This window comes from Rhyacophila brunnea, unplaced genomic scaffold (assembly GCF_057557595.1).
Source record: "Rhyacophila brunnea isolate RB1 unplaced genomic scaffold, BYU_Rbru_1.0 scaffold_2, whole genome shotgun sequence".
NCBI lineage: Eukaryota > Metazoa > Arthropoda > Insecta > Trichoptera > Rhyacophilidae > Rhyacophila > Rhyacophila brunnea.
In genome coordinates, this window is record NW_028232859.1 from 25,302,364 (window position 1) to 25,311,894 (window position 9,531).

General features: G+C 29.5%; 1 protein-coding gene across 2 annotated transcripts in view; it reads left to right on the forward strand.

Moving 5' to 3' along the window:
• The window catches only part of LOC147072108 (zwei Ig domain protein zig-8-like), an 81,233-nt gene that overhangs the window by 45,806 nt on the left and 25,896 nt on the right, over window positions 1–9,531 (forward strand). The window lies entirely within an intron of this gene.

The following is a 9,531-nucleotide window of genomic DNA, read 5'->3' on the forward strand; positions in this document are numbered from 1 at the left end:
TGTTTTATTTTCCATCATTAATTTTAATTAAAATTCATGTCTTTCGAATAACAATTTCTTTGACACTTTCTTAAGAATTCTATTAAAAACTTACACTATTCAGAGTTAAACTATTTGCAAACAATCTGAAATGTCACGAAATGAAAACAAGTTAATAAGTTATATATTAACTTTGCCAAGAAATATTAAATTTGACACGTCGAACATATGAAATTTTCCTAACAGAATATTTCTTTCTAGACAAAATAGCTTGATACAAATGCTCTCTGAATATATATAGGTGCCTATATTCTTTTAGAGTTTCATTCTTTGTTTACAAATAAATCACCAAAGTTTTTCCTTTTGTGAGAAACGGTTATAGTGTTTGCGGCACACCGTGTACACCATTGAGTAATTTTACCTTTCGGTTATGGAAACTTTTCGAGAACAGTTTGTCAGTTGTGAAAGAAAGTAATAAAATATTATTGCATGCGGGCGAAAAAGTTGATCATAAATTTGAAAATGGCAAATAGAGACGCCATTGGTGAAAAGTAAATGAAGACAGTAGAGCTATCATTTTTTGGAAATATATTAAGTGCAATAATTTATGTTGCCACTTACAATTATTAATAATAGGTGTTATTCTGGGTTAAATTAATATAATTCATTTTAATTATATTAACCGTAAATTCTTAATAGAAAGAGATTTTATGTAATACAATATAAAATATTAACACAATATAACGATACCTACTTTAATGCATAGGCTTAGATTAGTGAACTGCAATTTTAACCAAAACTAATATTCCTAAAGTCTAATATTATATGAAAACTAAGTAATATATCAATTTTAATGTGTACAAAGATTCTTTCTTAAATGAAAAAGATAACAATAATAATAGTAAAAGACGTCAACGGTGAAATCAATAAAATTACCTTACTGACAACAAGCAATTTGATAGTTCGGCAGTTAGTAAGTAAGCGAAGAAGTTGGAAAAAATTAAGATGGTTGCTTGACACAATATTTTCACTTAACAAAATCCTAAAAATCTGTGTTAAAAACAATTTAATTAATAATTAATAATCAATAAGTTATTCTTATTTCACAAGTGAAATTGAAATAGTAGGCACATTATAATATACTACTATATTATATAGAAAATGAATGTCCAAATTTCATATGTATTGCTCGGCTACTAGGTTTTGTTTCCAAGGTCTATTATCGAGGTGGCCAATTTCACAACTCATTGTGGACCCAATTGAAAAAGAAAATAATTAATGAGGTAACACAAATATAGACTGTATGGTATGGCTTTCACATCCTGAAGCAGGTCCCCAGGCTAGGATTGTTGATGGGCCCCCTACCTATGAGTAAAATTAAAGACAGTTTGACACTCTATAGTATCGTTTTTCAAATGGTGCTCTAGGTAAAATTTTAGGGTATTCAGTGTATTTTAGCGATTTTTTATGTTTATGAACATATCCACTTGAATTGTGGAGTATTCAAGTATCGGCCCAATAATCAAAACTGTATCGTATAAATATTATTGACGAAGTAAAATAGCGCAGCAGGCGACTTTTTTTTACTATTAGTGGAAATTTGTGATGTGTTTTTATCTCACTTATCTGGTAAACTCATTACGCCGGCGGCCCCTGACCACGGGCACATTTATGTGCCTACATATATTAATATATTTTATTATTTACCGTAAAATTTTATAAGATTCTTTTATTTGTTTTTTTTTCTGCAGAAAATATTTCAGTACATTACATTATTATCTGTAGTAATAATACATACATAGGAGTTTGATATACAAACCATAATATCCAAATAACGTATCTGTGAACTCGGAGGTACCTAAACAATTACAATATAATATATTTAAAAACATACCATTTTGTAATAAAATACTACAAATATGGATTTTATTCTTCTTATTATTTAAAAAAAATCTTATATATATTATAAAATATTATTTGAAAATATCTATAATATTATTTCCTTTCGGTGAATTATTATGATTTTTTCAAACTTGAAACATTAAAAATAAATGCGGTTGTGATTTACAAGCCTTTAATTAACCATTATTTTCCTGTTTTTATCAGTATAGTTATTTTTACCATGTAAACACTGCTTTTATTAATATGTTAATTTTTATTAATTACTATGATCGCTCATATATCCGCGTTTACCCTTTATCGGTGCGTCTACGATACCTCTGGGAAAACTTGTACTAGATTGTAATGTTCAAATGTTCAAATTTTGTACGGTCATAATGAAAAGTCATATTTTTTGTAACGGTTGACAGTTTTAAATTGGATACTATGAGTATAACAAAAGAAAGTAGAAGCTATCTGAATGATTACATAAAAAATTCAATTAAGCAGTGACGACATAAAATAACGTTATATTCAAGTATAACAAAAAAATAACCAAATGAAATAAAACTAGTTAGGTACATTTAGCTTCAAATAAACTTAAACAAAACAACATTAAAAGAGCATAAAGAAATTTACAGTTCACATCAGCAAACTATTATAAAAAGAAAGCCATTCTATTAAGTTTACACGGCGTAGAGGGGATGGGAAATTTAATTCCGCGTCTTCCGAAAAAAATTGTACCTACTCAAGGTAATCTAGTGATGGTGCTATTATGATTTTTTACAGAACGGTCAACGGAGTGACTGACTTGGTTGAAAAAATATCAGAAAAGGTTGACATAATATAATACTTATACTATATTGTTATTTATTAGGATATCTCTAGACAATTTCTTTGAGCTATGACTAATAAAATTCAATGCAATGGGGGATGCTGTGTCCTAAAAATTATGTTCATTTCCATGATACTCGTAATATATTAATTTTTATCCTTTACTGATGCATTATTATGTGATTAATAGTAGTATAAATTATAGTTAAATAATTCCCGGCGAAAACCGCATCGCAAAAACACTATTTACCTACCTAATAACAATATACAATATATACGTATAATTTCAATAGGTATTATATGAATTTTAATGTGATAACATTGAATATAATAGTTAATGTAGCATTTTTTGCCATCAATGCGAAAAAGAACCAAATTTTATCATTCAAGGATATATTATTGGCTGCGCTTTTTAGTGGACTGTAATAGGACGGGATGATTTAGATGGGGGGGGGGGGGGTTATTCCAAGGATTCCAAAAACTGATCTTTAATGATGATGAGGTTGACTCCCAGGTCTGGTTCTCACTCTCCCAGTTACATTGTACTTTTTGGGTCACTCTGTAGTTTGTTTAATAGATGATTGGGTCATGATTTTGATTGTTTATGAATTACGGTGCGTTACGCAGCATTGGACGAACCGATAATTTGTAATTAAATTCCTGTGATGACGCTAGGGTCAAACGAGTGCATGTCTTGGCGCTTTATGGTCAAGAGGTAACTTCCTGTCATTTATTAATTAATATGTCTGGTAGTGCATTGCCTGGATGGCGGCAATAATTATGGACGTGGGTAGGATATTTATATGGAATTCGCACTATCATAATTGACCCGAACAATTATTATTGTATAATCAATTTATTGAATTTATGATATCATTCTTGTGTCATGAAAGCGAATGGGTTTTTAAGATACAATTATTTAATATCATAAATGATCTGGTGTGCACAACTCTTATTAAGTAGATACATATTATTATGCACAGTATAATTTAGATAATAATAAGACATAAAAAAATGTATTGCATGGTAAAGTTGATAAAATGTGTTGGCTGGGTTTCATGCTTCATCAAACCAACGATCTCGATAGGTACCATCTTGTATTAATTTAAGAATTTAGTTTCCAACTCAAAAACTTTACATGTTCCATGTTCGTAAATACACTTTTTTTTTAAATATTATTAATACATGCTTTGTTAGGTATTGATCAGTAGAGCTAATAAAATTCAGTATTTTGGTTGCCTTTGCGAGTGTTCCATTTCCAGAAGATCGATAAGGGAAATTTCACACGTGGGCGAGCTTTGATCGATGACCTGTGAAAGCACGCGACATTGGTCGACATTTTGGAGGCTCGCAGCGGCGCGTGGTTTGCTTCTTGACGAAACTTTCAAGGGAAAACGGAAATCAAATTGAAGACTTGACCACTCCATAGGCGGAAATAGTGTATTTCAATTATTCCAGTGGTTTGCTGGTACCAATATAGGAGTATAATATTATAACCAGTTGTTTTATTCACTTCAAAATGTTTTATATTATAACAGGTATTATCTTATACATACTTATAAAATTTCACATATTACAACATTAAAATTTGCACGGCTCTTCTATGCAGTTCCAAGTTAAAAAACGTTATTTTGAAGTCGATGACAGATGAAAATAGTGGTGTTTTTATTAAGAATACCCACTGAAAAATAGTTATTAAATAAACTAGAAAAAAATCCCTGATAGCGATGCCACCTGTCATTAATATTACTAATTTTGATTGGTTGGTATCTATTTCAACAAAGCCGATGTAATTTACGACTAAGCATGTGAGCAAAATGCATATACGTGACTTAGCGATTAAGAGCAGCGTGTATGAGATGGATGCAAAGTGCGTATTCTATTTAAGCGATCGCGCAACGAAAGAGCAAAATCTTTCGCATACAAATTTACGTACTTCAGAGAGAGACAGTTCATATGTTATCTGATAGACAGATAATTCACGACAAATATTATTACAAGTATACTTTCGTACCGTATTTATTATAATATATTGTTTCGGTTCCTTAAAATAATGGGTATTATTTTGCAAAGCATTAATAAGATTTATTCAAAATTTTTTTACTACAATGCCAATGAAAATAATACTTTTACATACATTTATGTATTTTCCTTGACAACATGATAAAATTGTGATGGGATTACGTTCAAACTATATAGGGGGACTTAAGGAAAAAATCTGTTATTTTAAATAAATCGCATTCCTTGATATATTATTATAGATGCAAGCATTACATTTTCAATAGTAATTAACAAGAATTTACATATTTTTTCATACATCCTTGGGTAAGTTTTCTACAAAGCTTGAAATAAAACACAATATTATAGTAGTTTGTTATTCCACATAATTTAATAATAATCGGCACCAGTTTTTCCCAGTTTGCAGGACTTTCTCAACTATTGACAACAACAAAAAATATATTTCATGTAGGCATAGTTTTAGGTACCAAACAGAGTGGTCATTTATCCTCATCACTTTATGACTCACGATTGTGAGTATACCTATTGAACACGACCTCATGATTCTTGGTCTTAAATGTATAGGGTGCATTAAGGCTAAACCTCAGTTGAGGCACGGTCTAAAAAGACAGTGGCTAGGCGATGAGCGGATTGCGGGTGCAAATGACGCATGCCGACCGAAATATAATTTTTCATAATATAAATCTAACATGCGTCCATTTAATGTTCTGTTTATTGTTCTATTAGTAACAATAATAATATTATATTCATTGACATGTTTTCTTTTTCAAGTAAATGGGTACCTAACGTTTTTAGTCATCTTTACACGATTTAAGAATTAATACCCCCGTCGCGATCACGGTACAAATTGACGTGTTCCCAACCCGACGTTCTCTATCCGAATGTCAGCGAGTCCAAAATTTCGTCGCGCCTATAGTTGAAAATTATTTGCCGTTTCACTGATGTATCGCCTTAAGCAAAATAAAGGAGGTAATAATTAACTGTGCATTGGTGAAATATTTATAATGTAATATATACAAAAAGTATATCCTTACACTGACATAAAAAATAAAAAATGACGACATTATATTATTAGGTATCTAAGAAAAATTTTAATATAGGTAGATAAATAATTTAATCGATTAAAACTATTTTAATTCTAATCGATCAAAATTTATTTAAAGTCGTTTTTTTCAACACAAATGGCTAATGCATACTGAAATTTAATGTTTAAATTATTTAATTAAGGCTTATAAACATAGCATAAATATATATATTATTTATAATGGATTTCTACCAATTTAACGCAAATCTAAATATTATTGAATTACTTAAATGTATTTTATATAATATTATAGCTAACACCATTAAAGTAATTATAAAACAGGCATTGAAACTGTTTTAGACAATTATTACTATTCAATACCTCAAGTATATCTTATCTTACGTATGATTTATTAGTTTTAATTGAACCTAGAATGAAGTTTGAATCCAAATATATTTAATGTTCACCATACAAACGGCAGATTATAAATTTGGGTAGCAAAGTCTCGAAAACCGATGGATCAAAATATGGCAATGACTGTCTGCGGTAGTTTTACAATAAGATAAAAGTGAGTAAATGAAAATATATAGAACATACATAAACCTTTCAATACCCATTCATTGATTATTTTACAACTAATACTTATATTAATAAACCACGATTACGTATACCTATTAAATAATATTTTTGTATGTAACTACACCATTATAAAACTGATAAAAATACATTGTTTACCATAATTATCAGACACACTGCTTTGAATGCACATACTTACGTAAAATCTTATTAAGAGGCGAAATACGTATATGCTTTGAAAAGAAGTGGTACTAAGTTACTAATTTTTCTTAGGTGGAAATCCCCCGTCTCCACGATACTCAATTCTCTGCTTTTGCTCTCCAGTCGTCCACCAGCAACATTTCACTGGCATCCTTCCTCACATTAACTTTCTACTAATGTCTCGATATTTACACGGGACTTTCCTTCCTGGTAAACTATCAAAAATTTTTATATACATAATAATTATAATAGTCGTAGATCCTACCATTTAATTTTATAAAATTCGTAGTTGTACCAAACTCTCCATCGCATAGAGATCCATATATTTGAACCTATCCACAATTTAGGCATTAGCAATCGATATGGTCCAGGATTCTCTACCATAAGATATTGATTTACAGGTGACAGTGGTACTTTTAAACTTATAAATTTTGATAAAATCTACCTCACGGGATTCAGATTTCTTTTTTAAATGCAATGATTTTATTGTATTAAATAAATGTATGAATGAATTGATAGCTTGACTATAGTATGTTGATTTTCCACTTCACTATTATGACAATAAAAATGCAATATTCTAAGTAAAAAATATTAAAACGATTTGTTTTAATTGTTATCTACATGTTTATATTATTTCTTAAAGAGAGTGAACTACTGCTAGGAATATCTTTTCACGGAACTACAAAACATCCAATTTAATAAAAAAAAACTTTTGAAAGAGTGTTAATTATATAGTAGGTACTTAGGTTGGAATTTAATAAATTAAAAAATATGTTTTTAATGAGCATAATAAAATGATGTATGCGCACTGTGGAAATAAAACCATTTTAAATATGGTGAAAAGATAAACAGCTTTTTTGGTTTTGATAAAAAGTACTACAACAAAATAAGCATAAATTTATTAACATGATATTTTAATAAAGTCATCTCATTAACAAAAACTACTGTAGTTAATACTGGCATACGATGGAATTACTATTAATTTTGATCATTTTTTCTCTTTTTGATACAAAATACCGGGTAAAAATCTCCGGTACCTATACTTTTTCTTTTGTATTAATCTAATTGTTATTTTAATTTGAAATGACGCATTGAAAAGGTAATTTAATGTAAAATGTCATTGTTGAAAATTATCAATAAAACAATGGCCGGAATAACGTAACTGGCATCGTATGAATCAGAAAATGTAAAGATCTCTGTTTCGAGACCGACCGCTGCCGATACGATAATATACAAAAGTGTTGTCTCGATTGACTACAATAATGATGTTTTTTTTGTCACGCTCCAGTGGGATTCACTTCATTGGCAATTTGCGTGCGTAACAAATTCACTTCAAAATAAATTGTATTTATCATGACATAAATTTTATTAAATTTATCCTACACATTCAAGAAAACTTATTCTACTAAATTTTAATGATACAAATAATCATAAAACGAAATGCATACGAAGGTTAAAGCTATTTTTATTTTCCACGTTTTTATTAGCTCGTATTCTTGTTTGTCCAAGATTTGTATTGGACGATTGAAGATGTCTAACTAACTTCCCGACTAGCTAGACATTTGAAACTTTTAGAATATATTATAATATATAACACGATAACAATGCATTATTTTAATCCTTTTAGCCATATTTAAGCTGAATTGAATTCATTTTCAGTTAACTCTGTTTTGTATGGAAAGTTATTTCGGAAAAAATTCGTAAAAACTAAAACACTATTATTGGTTGCTAAGGGGGTTCTAGCAACTAAATTATTAATATATACGTGCGTTACTATTAAAATCAATATAAAATGTTAAAATGACATTTCAGTATTCTATATTTGTTCAGTATTTCTATCAAGTACAAAAAAAGTATTTATTAATACAAAGAATTGTCTAATACTCATTCTATAACAGTTTATTTTAATGTATTTTCTTTAATCGTATTTGTTAATATGTATACATATTATTATTGATTGATTAAACCACTTTTAAATACCTACATACTGTCAGCAAGTTGCATATTTTGTAGGTATGTATATATTTATATCATTATAAGCACTTTGGTTTGAGTGTTGTAATACGAAATATTTCAATATTTTATCAATAAATTATTATGAATAAGAATCTCCACTGTGTTCTTAAGAAGAAAGTTAATAAATTCTGGTTTAAAACATTCCAACCGCAGAAATGTTTCACGGATTCAACAGGAAACCACTGTTAGGTAAACCATTTTTTAAAGATTGTTTATAATAAAGATTTTGATGTTTGGTTAAGGTTGAATTTCTTCATTCTCCATAAGGAAATAAAATTATATAAAACCACAATGATGTACATTAAATAAAACACATATTTTTAAATAATACGTTGTTGCATAATTATTTAAATACTAGAAAATATTACCAGGTGGCAGTAACACTTGTCAACATTCTAATAAATCTTTCGGTTTACTGTTTTTGTTCTGTTGTTTCAGACACAATTATTTATCTGCGAGCTGCTGCAGCATCCTGGCGGATTCATTGTAGTCTCCTAACATTGCCGATCACGCCATCGCTTAACTCGTTCATTTCCTTGGGTACCACTATATGACATTAGTCTAACGGTTGTCCACTCACCCAACAACATGTCCATTAACGACCTTCATCACATCTCGTAGTCTTATTCGTCTCCTTATCTATAGGTTTCTAATGTTATCTTTCCGCGTTATGTCTAAGATGCACCTATACATACCACGTTGCGCTAGTTGAAATTTTTATTTTATGTTACATCTAGGCTCCATGTTTCACCTGACCACTGGTTTCAAATATTAACTGGTCGCCTTTTGCTTAAGATACAATGGGAGGTCACTTTTGAAGATAGTATTCAGGCTCCAAAATGTACTTCATGCCATCTTAGTCAATAATTAGTATATGTAAGTAAATAAACTTTCATTGAAAAGTAAATCGCCTATAAAGATAGAGCGTACCATGTTTTTGTGATCCTGTGAAAGCCATTGTAACTAATGTTTCTTCATAATGAACATTTTAAATCGTAGTTGTG